Raw genomic sequence first — 13,781 nt, 5'->3', positions numbered from 1 at the left:
CACACACTGTAAAACACACCACTTTATAACCTGCAGAATTAAATCAAACACACAAATCACAGGTTTCCCCTGAAAAGAAAAAGGTCAAACTGAAGAGGGAGTTTTTTTCTGCTCTACAGCAGCTTGACACCACAGGCTAACCAACTATAGATCTGGAGTCGCGATTGCATCCCTGTAATAACACAAGCACTACAGATTATGTTTAGGGTATCGTTAATCTCTCACACCCACCAATTTCCTACTGACAGCTGGAGGCCAGCAGAGAAATCCTGGTGCAAAAGTTCACTTAAAATCAGCAGGAACAGATAAGCTTTCAAAATAATGCTGCAAATTATGAAAACAGACCTAAGCAATAAGTTTTCAAAAAAGAAAATTATTACTTCTTGAGCTTAGCAAATACCAGTAGCAAGTCTTTCACACGAAGATAATGTTCAGGCACAGAACTTCACGTCAAAAATATACAGTTCAAGGACCGACGACCCACTGTTTTTTTAAAGAAATTTTCTATTTCAAAATTTTGGGTTGTTCAAAGTAGGAAATGGACACTTTATAGGTTCGGGAAACTAAAGTTGGTCAAAACTGCAAATCAGTAATACTTGCTTTGAGCATTTTACATGTTAAGTAAAAATGGTTTCTTGCAAATACTCAGAATTTGTTGTTCTTAAAAGGAAACAAAATAAACTCAACATGCTCTATGATTTGAACACATGCCAAAGAAAGGGTATGAGAAAACTGGACAGGGAGAAAAGCCAGAAAGAAAATATATCTACACTAATACATTCCAGTTAAATTAGTACCAATAATTCTTAAGAGTTTTCAGCTAGTGCAATACAAGATAACATCTATAGTTTAATTTTTTAACTGTTTTATACCGTATTTTATACAGATTTTCTTTCAACATCCCCTCCCTCTTCCTCTTCTCCCAGTTTCTCTATGGTATCTACAGAGCCAACAGGCAAAACAAAGGCTGACCTACAGAGGGGAAAAAATCTCTTAATTAAAGTGTGATTTAACCTCACAAGATTCCATGAAGAGATAAAAATCAGATTCCCAAAAGCTTATTAGTTTCATAAAAGGATTGACTAGTAGATAACAGAAGAATAACAAGTTAATCAAACTTCAGGAAAAGAAATGAAGGATTTCCAGCTATTTTTTAAATTATTAACATTCTTGGTATAGAAGGCCTATCTAGTGTTAAGTAAGGCCCCAAATAACAATTTCTTTGGACTGTTCATATTAACACAGAATTGTTTTTAATCAGCTCAATCAATCAAAAAGAAAACACTCAGTTCTTTTCTGGGCACCTTCTCGGTCAGGATACAACATGTGCTGCTTGGCTGCTCTGTCTGGAACGTACGCACGCAGGGCACAAAAGAACTACTCTCTTTTTGAGCAAAACTGCTTTGGGCATCCTTAGCAGCAGTAAGTCATTGCTTCTACATATTCTGCTGGCAATCACTAGTGTTTCATAGCAAAAAGAGGACATAACGGACAGAAGCGTTAATAAAAATCAGGAAAAAGAGCAAGACAGGGCATGGAAATTTCAGAGTTACAGAGATGTGCAATTTTCACTGGCCTTGGTATATTTTTGGAGTCAGAAGGACAGGAAGAAAGAGAAAAATATTCTCATATAAGGCTACTACTCTAGCGGAGAGCTTGGGGCTGTCCCAACACCTGAAGAAATTAATCCAGTATTCGACCTGTTCTCCTCCACCTCTACCCTCCAGCCCTTCTCAGGTTAAGAGCCATTCACCACAGCATCTTGGTGAGAAGCAGCTACAGAGGCTTCCCAAGAAGCCCCTTGAAATAGCTGCCTTTCCCTCCCCCAGTCATACTCTGTGCCCTGTTTGAGATGGTCCACTCAGCAGTCCAAGTTTTTTTATAAGCTACTGAAATCATCAGTTTTTTCATCTCTTTCAAAAGACTTAAGCAGCCCAATGCTCTTTTTCTAGCCTGTCAAACTAGTAGTTATTGTTTTGTTTGCACGTTGAGAGCTAATTTTCTCTTTCAGCTGGTAATGTTTTGATGGTTACATTTGTGATGGGATCACACTCTTTACAAAATACTTGAAGCAATACGCAAAACAAGCTAACATGACAAATCAATCTAATTCAAATCAAGGACGACTGCAGTTTTTCAAGAGGTGCAACTAACTTCTAAACGCCCTTATATTCAGAAACAGCAGGCCAGCTATTCCAACAGAAGCAGGATATGGAGTTAGACTTGCCAACATACAGTGCCATCTGCATTTCTTCCCCCTTTAGAACCCCAATGACCGCAATTAACTCATATCAAAAACAGGCTTCAAACCCCATTAGGCACTATGAATTAGTCGTGCAGAAGATGGATTAATGCTCTGGAAGAGTATGCCTACACCCATAAGGACCTGGAACGTAAGGGGTCCCAAGGAACAGCAGTGCCAGCAGCCAGTGTAAACCCTCTCTACAAAGGTAGGCAAGCCACTTCAATACATCCCTGTTGATCAAGAAATCAGCTTCTGGCAGGACTCAGTATTTGATGAACTGGTTGTCCCAGCTACTACAGACAGATGCTAATGTGACATTTCACCCACCTAAAAAGAAGCTATTGCCAAGTCCAGTTTGAACCTATTATTTTCTAACTTAAACCCAAAGATCCAAAATGCCCACAGTTGATATAACAACATTTTTCCTAGTCCTCAGTCCATTGCTCACAAGGAATGAATAACAGACACGGAAGAAGAGCTTAAAAGGAAAAACTTATCATCGATGAAGCAAGAAGGAGCACACATAAATTCCTTCAAGTAGACAAAACGATGCTGCACTACCAGACAGTCCATATTGTTTCAGTCTTTCACTGAAGTTGGCGCAGCCTGGATTGCGATGACAGGTACTGGCCGAAATTCATGAGACTTGTTTTATGCTTGCCTTTGATGCCATGGGCTCTGTTTTTTCAGATAGACCATCTTTAGAAGAAGGTTTTAATGGCATACACTTCCTTTATCAAAAAGTTTCAGTCTGGAGCAGAGGTCATCTGATTACAAGAAACACTATGCAATCCATAGGATTTACTAAAGGAAATAAAACTGTGTCATCTTCTGTCCTGGGATGTGGAGGGGAGAGGGCAGGAAGGGGAAGCAAGATTTTAATTACAGTACACTGCTGTAACCTTCACCACAGAAAAACCCCTGCATGGTTAAATACAGCAAATCATTACCATTGTGGGTTCCTACCTCCACACTTTTCCTGCTGCAGGAGCTTACAAAAACGCTAATTCTTTGGGAGCAATGAGGCCACAGGAAAAAGTCACTTCATTTACAGAGGGTTTATAGGTGCGGCTCATATAGAAACAAATATTTAAGCTCCTCTCATCTGTACTATCTAAAAACAATACCCTACAAGCAGACCTGAGGAATGCACCACAGAAAAGTTCCCCCAAAGACATTGTGCCAGAAGCATGGTAGGCACGGGTGTTATCTCGCCAGGTAAATGTCAAGTCTTTCATTGCCACATCAGCCAGCACTACAGCCAGCTCACCTAGGCAGCATCTGAAGTTTATTCTATACTAGCAGAATATTTATTATTCCCCCTCTGGGAGCTGCACGTTACATGCAAGCATTCAGACACAGAAGATGTATTAAGTGTTTGCTTAAGCCAAGGAAGTCCAAATGAGTGTCTCTTGGATGCCAGTGCTGAGCAGACAGAACACAGCAATTAATCCACCGTTTGCACCATCTGAATCCAAGTCAGACTTGCAGAATAGTCCAATGCTCAGCAGCAGTCTGAATTTTAACATTTTATCTGTAGGCATTTCGACGGAACTGTAAGGTTTCTAGGTTTTTTTGTGGGGTTTTGGGGTTAATGACAAAAAACATAATGACAAAATTATACCAAAACCATACCAATATGCAGATGACTAAATCACTTTTACTTAGTTTTCGTCCTACAAAGTGAACATTTCAAAAACAAGTTGCCAAAAGTAGTCGTTCGAATAATAAAAAAAAATTAACTATAATCAAGTCTCAATTATTCATGGAGCAGCGCAGGAAGAACTAGTTACACAGTCACCTGGGATCTATCAGAGTTGGCAGCCTGACCTTAGCACTGCCCTTTGTCCATGCAGGCTGGCCCCACGTGAACTGACAGAGGCAGTCCAGAGCTTAATGGGTGCTGCCTGTGATGTCTCTACATTGTTATTCATGAAGTAACCTCATGCTGGTGCTGTGCGGAAGCTGGTAAATCCTACTGAAACTCAGGGAACCGGAGACCATTGAGCAAATGCAACCAAATAGTCCTGCATGATCCAGCTCAGCCCTGACTGTAACAACACTAAGAGAAAATAAACCCAATCTGTACAGATGCACCCAGATGTCTGCACCACATTCTCCAGCATCTCCAGAATCACAGGTGTATATTTTACATGGGATCTTCCAGTATTCTTACTCTGTCTACCTGTGTTATCCCAGAAAATGGACTGTCAACTATGAAGCTGTAGCTGCTCACCTGTTCTTCCACCTTATGCAAGACTTCAAGGACCACACAAGCAACCAAAATTGGCCAAATTTTTCCAACACTTGAATGCCACAAGCTGAAAACTCCTGAAATTTGGTTGCTGGGCACTTCTGCAGACGTGGTTACCGTTTTTCCGAAGCCTGATTAGTTTATAACCTGGGCTGATCATCAGTAAATACATGGGACTGGAATCACTGATCCTCAAGGATCCTTCCTGCTCTGCTCACAACCATAGGATTCATCTTGCCAAACTTCTGCCATCTGAAGTGGACAAAATCTAGCTTAAGACAGTTATCCAGGCTGCCTTTGTGCCTGAGACTCATAATGGTGATTCACTCCACTGACTGGGAAGAGATGACTGGTATGAAATGGAAACACACATTTCAGATGGTTAGAAAAGTCAGTGTTGACTGTAACCACTACTTTTTAAAAGGCATGCAGAAGTATAAGGATTATACCTACATCTTATGTGCATACAGAGGATCATGACGAGTAAAGAGCAGGAGTGAACGATAGACTGTAGGAATAACTGAGAGCACAGTATGGGAGAGGGTGTCTGTCTTGCATAAAGAACAAAATTGTTTCCACCATTCATTTAAATGCAGTAAATTTAACTCTGCAGCTACTTCCACAAATGGAGCACATAGTTTACACGGCGTCTTTTTATGACACACAGAGGACACCCTTTTCCTTTACACAGGACTGCTTCACCATCTGGCTACAACTTAAGTAACAGCCTTCCCTTCACCCACTAAGCAGGTGACTTTGCCACAGAACCACACAGAATCACAGAATGTGAGGGGTTGGAAGGGACCTCTAAAGATCCTCTAGTCCAACCCCCCTGCCAGAGCAGGACCACCTAGAGCAGGTCACACAGTAGGATATCAAATTAGTTAAACAGGACTTTCCCTTTGTGAACCCATGTTCACTGTGCCTGATGATGCATTATTCTTTAAATGCCTTTCATTAGTACCCAGTACAATCTTCTCCATAATTTTTCCAGGAACTCAGGTTAGACTAACAGGTCTGTAGTTTCCTGGGTCTTCCCTCATGCCTTTCTTGTAAATTGGAACAACACTGGCTAGCTTCCCATCAGCACGGACTTCCCCAGACTCCCAAGACCTGTGGTAGATGATCAAGAGGGATCCTGCCATAACATCTGCTAGCTCCTTCAGTGCTCTGGGGTGAATCCCATCAGGCCCCATGGACTCAGGAACGTTCAGCTGATACAGCTGGTCCCTTACAATTTCAATGTCCACAAATGGAAAGTCACTGTTCCCACACTCGTGCTCCTCCGACTCAGGGGACCGGGCAGCCCAAGGTCTATTGGTATTATTAAAGACTGAGGCAAAAAAATCAGCACTGAATGCCTCTGCTTCTTCCTCATCCCTATTAGTCAGGAGACCATCTTCAACAAGCATCAGTCCAACGCGTTCTTTAGCCCTCCTGTTGCTACTGACATACTTAAAAAAAAGCCGTTTCTGTTGTCAGATACAGCACTGGCCAGTTTCAACTCTGACTGAGCTTTTGGCCTTTCACGTCTTCTCCCTGCATATGCAAACCACAGCTCTGTACTCTTCCTGTGAAGCCTGACCTCAGTTCCAAAGATCATACAATTTCTTTTTCCTCTTGAGCCCCACGAGCAGTTCTCTGTCAAGCTAAGCTGCTCTTCTGCCCCACTTACCTGACTTACAACACACAGGAAGTCCCTGCTCCTGTGCTTCTAAAAGACGGTTCTTAACAACTAACTTCATTAATACTGATTTAACTGAACACAGTTAAATCAACTTCAGGAACTTTTTCTAGAATTAACACACTACATTAATTGAAAAATGGAAATCTCTTTGAAAATAGCAACAAAGTTTTGATTGTCAGGGATATACTCTACAGAGTTCATCAGTCTTTCTAGTATAAAATACCAGGCTATTGGGGTTTTTTTCCAAACTGGAGACTGAGTGTGTCAGGACAAACACAGCACAAGCCAGGTGATGTCACCTCTCAGAAAGACAAATTACTGTAAAGCATTGAGTAGAAATACTTTAGCCCTGTCCCGGGCAAGAGCTCACAGCTCTTAGAGCTCCCACTAAGATCTGACGTCAGCAAGAGATGCTTCTTTCCATCAAAAACTCTCCCAACTGCTGCCTGTCCTGAGCTACCTGCCATTGACAATGTTCCCACAATCACAGCATCTTCCAGATCGACTGCTGCACTCCCAGGCAACCTTGAACAAACAGTGTTTTCTGACCGAGGCAGTTGCTGAAGTGCAATGGATTTCAACATACTTTGTTTTAGAAACAAAAAGCATTTCCATTAACTTCTACAGCTTGGCTCCAAACTTCACAATAATAATCACTCTAGAGGAGTAAAACTCCAAAATAACTTGTTTCCCTGCTAGCTCTCCTTACCAGATTACACCACAAAATACTCATGTGAGTGACCCAAACTTGAAGGCGTTTTTTCACAACACAACAATTTTGCAAAAAGAAATCACCCCTCAACGTAGCTTGCTCTCAGTATCTTACCTGTAGCAAGTAAGACTAAAGCTTGCAAAAACACCTGCTGTGTTACAAGAGATGGTTTACTTGTTTTGATCACCCAACTCCCCATACTGATGATTTATAGGTCTCCCTAAAATATAACATCAAATTGAGTAACTGTAAAACATTTTGAGAAAGGCAATTGATACCTCACATCTAAATATACTATACTACTATACAGAAATACATAGCAAGAAATTCGTATTTGAATGGCTGAACTTATAAAAATGCTGTACTTATCTACATCCTTTTTCCATTATTATGCTACCATATTCTTCCTTTATAATGTACTTAGACTAATGGCATTTATGGCAAGCAAATAACCCTAACAGCAACTGAATGTTTCATCAGAAGAGCAAACATACAGTCTAAAAATTCCACACCACTTCTTACACAAATGTTTCTGCCACTTTCCTAAGCAATACACTGTAATATTTTTGTTTTCAATAACACTAAATATATGTAGATATATAGATTTTCTCTGACACGCATTGTTGCACTATATCACTTTTTAAATGCACATGCTTTAAATATTTTGCTGAAGTCCAGTATACCGATTTTTTTTTGATGAAAACCCCTTTAAATTTTCAACTAAAAACACGTTGCAAATAGTTGCCCAGAGCAAGATTTTACAACCAAATTATAAGAGCCCTAAATCTCAAGTTTTATAAGACCATCAGTGACACAGTCTTAACTGTAGTGACGAGACAGGCGCCGCTATAATGTTAACAGGCAGTATGTAAACACGAATACAGCCTAAGGGGGGAGCAGGGGGCAATCCCAGAAGGGTCCCTTCAGAACAGCCACAGAACTTTTAGGTGGCTGTAGTTAAACTTTCTTTGGCTTAATTACTTACACAGGGCAGGGAAAAAAAAAAAAGAAAACCAAGTCAGTCAGGCAGTAAGACGATAAATTTAATTAAAACTGTAATCCTGTCCCTTCTTAAAGCTTTTAGTTCTCGAAACTCACTAATACATCATGTTTTGAATGAGTCCAACAAACTAAAGTTTGCCATCCAGCTATTAGCAAAATACAGCTTCAATGTTTTTGAAACACCAGCATATTTACAGAACACTTAAGAGAACATCATTCTTTTCCTTGAGAGTACTCACAGAGGTCTTAAATACAGGCTCTTCGCTGAGCTATCGGACTTCTTTGTTTTAGAAATCAGTAAGGTACAACTGATCAACCCAGATTTCCAGTTATAGGCTGGCATCAGCCAAGCCTCAAATCACATTTCAACAGCTTCATTCACAACAATTTTAATAAGCATAATCAGTTACTTCCTTGCCTTCTAAAAGTCTCAGTGCTTCTAGAACAAGGCAGTCCCATGTCTTTCAGTCTAAGCCATATAGCTCCTCCTCTACTATATGCTCAATTCTTGTTGATGGCATTTAACCGATGTTGAAAAAACCAGGAGATTGTAACTTTGAATTACGAACCGAAGCCAAAAGACATATAAGCAAAATATTCATTTTTCAAAATTACTAACAAATAAAACTGCTTCTTATCAGCACTTTGAAACAACACCCATAGGAGTAAACAAGGAGTACATTGGTAAAACAAACCATACAAAGGTTAATAAAATTAATGTAATTATTTCCTAAGGAAGATTAATGAAATTAATGTACCTGAGTTATACCTCTATTTTTGAGGAGCCGTTAACAAAACTTCTCATGTCACACTGAAAAACTAAATTCTGTGACAAAAGAACTGCACTTTTTTTTTAATAGAAGATGTGAAAAAGCTGAAACTGTAAATAAAATTACATTCTTCTAAATACACTTGTGCAAATAAATGCATCTGTTAGAAGCTTACTTATTATCATACAGCCATAGTTATTATGACAATATATAAGGGCTTCTTCAAATACACTGCAGACAAAACTAACACTAGAGGCAGTGTAGGCCCACTGTTGAATGAGGCAGGTGCCCTGGTGACAGAGGATACAATGAAGGCAGAGTTACTGAATGCCTTCTTGGCCTCTGTCTGTACTGCTGGAGACTGTCCTCAGGAGTCCCAGACCCCTGAGGCGCCAGAGGAAGTCAGGATAAAGGAGGAGTTTGCCTTGGTTGATGAGGACTGGGTTAGGGATCAGTTAAGCGAGGTGGACATACATAAATCCATGGGCTCTGATGGGATGCACCCGCGGGTGCTGAGGGAGCTGGCGGAAGTCATCGCTAGACCACTCTCCACCATCTTGGGTAAGTCATGGGGAACAGGTGAGGTGCCTGAGGACTGGAGGAAAGCCAATGTCACTCCAGTCTTCAGAAAGGGCAAGAAGGAGGACCTGGGTAACTACAGACCGGTCAGCCTCACCTCCATCCCTGGAAAAGTGATGGAACAACCTGTCCTCTCAAGGATAAGAGGGCCATTAGGAGCAGTCAACATGGCTTCACCAAGGGGAAGTCATGTTTGACCAACCTGATAGCCTTTTATGAAGACATAACCAGGTGGACAGATGATGGGAGTGCAGTGGATGTGGTTTATCTTGATTTCAGTAAAGCGCTTGACACCATCTCCCACAGCATCCTCACAGCTAAACTGAGGAAGTGTGGTCTGGATGATCGGGTAGTGAGGTGGATTGTGAATTGGTTGAAGGAAAGAAGTCAGAGAGTTGTCAATGGGACAGAGTCTAGTTGGAGGCCTGTACCTAGTGGAGTCCCCCAGGGGTCAGTACTGGGACCAGGACTATTCAATACATTCATCAGTGACCTGGATGAGGGACCAGAGAGCACTGTCAGCAAGTTTGCTGATGACATAAACCCAGGAGGAGTGGCTGACGCACCAGAAGGCTGTGCTGCCATTCAGAGAGACCTGGACAGGCTGCAGAGCTGGGCAGGGAGAAATGTAATGAAATACAATAAGGGCAAGTGTAGAGTCTTGCATCTGGGAAAGAACAACCCCATGGACCAGTACAGGTTGGGGACTGAGCTGTTAGAGAGTAGCATAGGGGACAGGGACCTGGGGGTCCTGGTGGACAGCAGGATGACCTTGAGCCAGCCATGTGTCCTCATGGCCAAGAAGACCAATGGCACCCTGGGGTGGATTAGAAGGGGTGTGGTTAGGAGGTCGAGAGAGGTTCTCCTCCCCCTCTCCTCTGCCCTGGTGAGACCCCATCTGGAATAGTGTGTCCAGTTCTGGGCCCCTCAGTTCCAGAAGGACAGGGAACTGCTGGAAAGAGTCCAGTGCAGAGCCACAAAGGGGATGAAGGGGATGGAACATCTCCCTTCCGACGAAAGGCTGAGGGAGCTGGGTCTCTTGAGCTTGGAGAAGAGGCGACTGAGGGGTGACCTGATCAATGTTTATAAATACGTAAAGGGCGAGTGTCAGGAGGATGGAGCTGGGCTCTTCTCAGTGATGGCCAATGACAGGACAAGGGGCAACGGGTGCAAGCTGGAGCACAGGAGGCTCCACATAAACATAAGGAAAAACTTTTTCCCTGTGAGGGTGACAGAGCCCTGGAACAGGCTGCCCAGAGAGCTTGTGGAGTCTCCTTCTCTGGAGACATTCAAAATCCTCCTGTTCATGTGTGATCTACTCTAGGTGGTCCTGCTCTGGCATGGCGGTTGGGCTAGATCTTTTGAGGTCATTTCCAACCCCTAACATTCTGTGATTCTGTGATATACGTAAAGAGTAATTAAAATGTTGATTTCACAGCCAAATAATCAAAAGGAATCAGAAAAATGTACATTCTAATGAATTGTGCACATTTCTCCAGGAAAAGGGAGTACTTTCCTTATCTGCAAGAACCTTTTCTTTGCATGTGAAAACACATAACACACCAGTAACATCTACAATATTTTTTTGTTTGTTTTCTTTCTCATTTTTCAACATCTCTGACAGAGCCATAAATACAGAGAAAAGAAGTAACATGGCAGGACTAACGCTGTTAAAATGATCTGTACTGTATGAGATAAGGTACAGTGAAAATCACAGAATTATTCAGGTTGGAAAAGACCTTTGAGATCATCGAGTCCAACCATCAACCCTACTCTACTAAGTACACCCCTAAACCATATCTCCAAGCACCACATCTAAACGACCTTTAAACACGTTAAGGGGTGGTGACTCAACCACCTCCCTGGGCAGCCTATTCCAATGCCCAACAACCCTTTCAACGAAAAAATTTTCCTAATGTCAAGCCTAAACCGACCCTGGTGCAGCTTGAGTCTGTTCCCTCTTGTTCTATCATTAACTACCTGAGAAGAGACCAGCACCGACCTCTCTACAACGTCCTCTCAGGTAGCTATAGAGAGCAATAAGGTCTCCCCCCAGCCTCCTTTTCCTAAGACTAAATAGCTCCAGTTCCCTCAGCCTTATTCTCTAGGCCTTTCACCAGCTTTGTCGCCCTTCTCTGCACTCTCTCCAGCACCTCAATGTCTGTCTTGTATTGAGCTGCCCAAAACTGAACACAGCATTTAACTCCGTGCCCTCGTAGCACTTCTCAAACGTACACCAGCTGTGCAGCTAACAGATGTCACACTGTCATTTATAAATTCTGCATTGGCCAGTAAGGATGCTTTCTCCTCATCTTAACAGGCAACCCACACTGCTTGAGAGTACCACAAAAAGACAAAAATTCTGAGTTACTCCTACAGGAGTAAGGGACTACAGGCAGAGAATATGAATTTGCACATTACAAACACAAGCTGCATGTTTATGTATCTACATTCATTATGTATCTACATTATCTAAGAAATAATTCTTATCAAAATATTACTTAATCATAACAATGTGACTAGTTCTCTTCCAGTAATCTCACAGAACATTTATAGATACACATACAAAAGTTTACAAGTGTTTTTATTCCTTGGCCCTTCCCACAGATCCTAATAAACTAGTCTTCATAGATATGATAACCACATTTTATGATCACTAAATAGAATACACAAGGACATACTAACGTGCAATTTATATCTTTATAGAAATGTAGCTGCATAAAGCAGATTATATCCTGAGTTTGTCTGACGTTTCTGTGCAATGTCACCTCCCCGCATTGCCAGTGCCACGCAAATTTGCTATTATGTATTACACAGATACAAACTACAATCAAACTAGTTCTGTAACACATTAGAAAACATGCTGCTCCTCATGACTTTAACACGCCTAGACAAGCTATCCATCTCTTTTTTCCCATTCTTCCATAAGAATTATAAAAGGTACAAAGCTGGCACACATGAGCAGCAACACTTGGAAGAAAATCTGATTTACAAGCCTGCTGTTCCCAAGTTCAGGACTGACAGGGATGCTGTGCAAGCAAATGCCAGTGAGGTACTTAAAATAGGGTATCCACTTGGGAAGGGATTAAGTGATTAAGTTTGGTGTTGCTGCCAGCTGCTAGTAGCAATTTGAAGGGCTAGAGATATGTTTATGAACTCAAATCGGGACTTTTTCCCACCTCCCTGATTTTTCAATACAATTTGTTGTAAGCTACTCAGGAGATGTCTGAAAATGCCACTGTGTCTCTGTGTCAAACATCAGTTTCCTAAGAGACTACAAGTCTATTAAAATTTGATTTCGCCTATAACAGAAGCTGACAAGCAAATAGATGTGAAATCAGAAAGTCATACTTCACCAAGTCTGTCAGCAGCAGCATTTCACACATTATACACAGTCAGCATCTGATAACATACCAAACAGCTTCATATTCAAAAAAAAACCCCTAAACTTTCAATTACCTTTTGATGCCATTTAACAATTTTTTTTCATTAATAACAACGACCCCACATTTTCAGCTGCGTGGGTTATACTGCAATACCAACGTTGTCTTTATACAGTTTATCTGTTGCAATAGAATGTGAACTTTTTGGGTAAAATACCTTGGGTCAAATGTTTTGGATTCTGTCAGAAAGGAGAATAACCTTCCAGGAATTAAGTATTTCAGCAGTATTCATTACACACATGCTGTACCAACTTTTGTCATTTTCACATACCTCTTTGAACTTTTATTTCTTTCAAATTCCAGATGGTGAATAGGAGCCTGCTAACATGTCAAAGCTTTCATACGTTGTCACTAAGACTTTTAGAAAACCTCATTTGACACAAAATTGGTTTACCTGCTATTTTTGCTACACTTAAGCTTAGCTTTGCAAGTTTTTTAAAGTTCTTCCACTCTTACACAAAAACCTTGTACGGGTTTGGGCTCACAAGCAATTCCAACTCTTGACTCACAAATACTCTGAAAGCTACAAGAAATTCAGAGATGGACAACCAGCCTGATTTCTTTGCCTTTAATGTTATCTAGAAATATTAGAAGTCTGACACACAAAACCCTCACATTGTAACAGGTCTGTAGGAAAAGTTAAGCTAGTGCTGTCAGTGATCGAAGCAAGAAAATGCATTTGCTCTCACCACAAAATGAAACACTGATGCCAACAGCAATGTTGGAGGCTAAGTAAACAGACAAAGTTCTACCAAAATGAATCCACCCTCTTAGGAAGTAATTGCAGTAAGATGAAAACCAGTCAGCTAGAAAGGACTTTAAAAAGATACTTAACATATTTAGTAACTTTATGATGATTATTTTCTCTATAGTTATATTAAAGTGATTTAGAAGTGGTCCCACCTTTCCAGAACTTCTTACACATCCTCAGTCTTCAAAAAGATTGGATAACACATTCCTTTAAAAGCACAGAACTTTGACAATCTTACCCAAAACCTGGCTTGGGCTTGCTTACTCCATGACTGAAATTTAGGAATGGGGCCTGACAATCAACAACAGGATGTATATTATTTGCAGCTATTTTGAAAT

At 41.1% G+C, this 13,781-nt stretch overlaps 1 protein-coding gene across 3 annotated transcripts in view; it reads right to left on the bottom strand.

Moving 5' to 3' along the window:
- TMEM135 (transmembrane protein 135) overlaps positions 1 to 13,781 on the bottom strand; it is a 187,738-nt gene that overhangs the window by 153,887 nt on the left and 20,070 nt on the right. The gene's annotated exons all lie outside the window — the stretch shown is intronic.

Source organism: Leptosomus discolor, chromosome 1 (genome assembly GCF_034619465.1).
Source record: "Leptosomus discolor isolate bLepDis1 chromosome 1, bLepDis1.hap2, whole genome shotgun sequence".
NCBI lineage: Eukaryota > Metazoa > Chordata > Aves > Leptosomiformes > Leptosomidae > Leptosomus > Leptosomus discolor.
The sequence above is the reverse complement of the archived record's forward strand: the minus strand, read 5'-3'. Positions and strand labels throughout refer to the sequence as shown.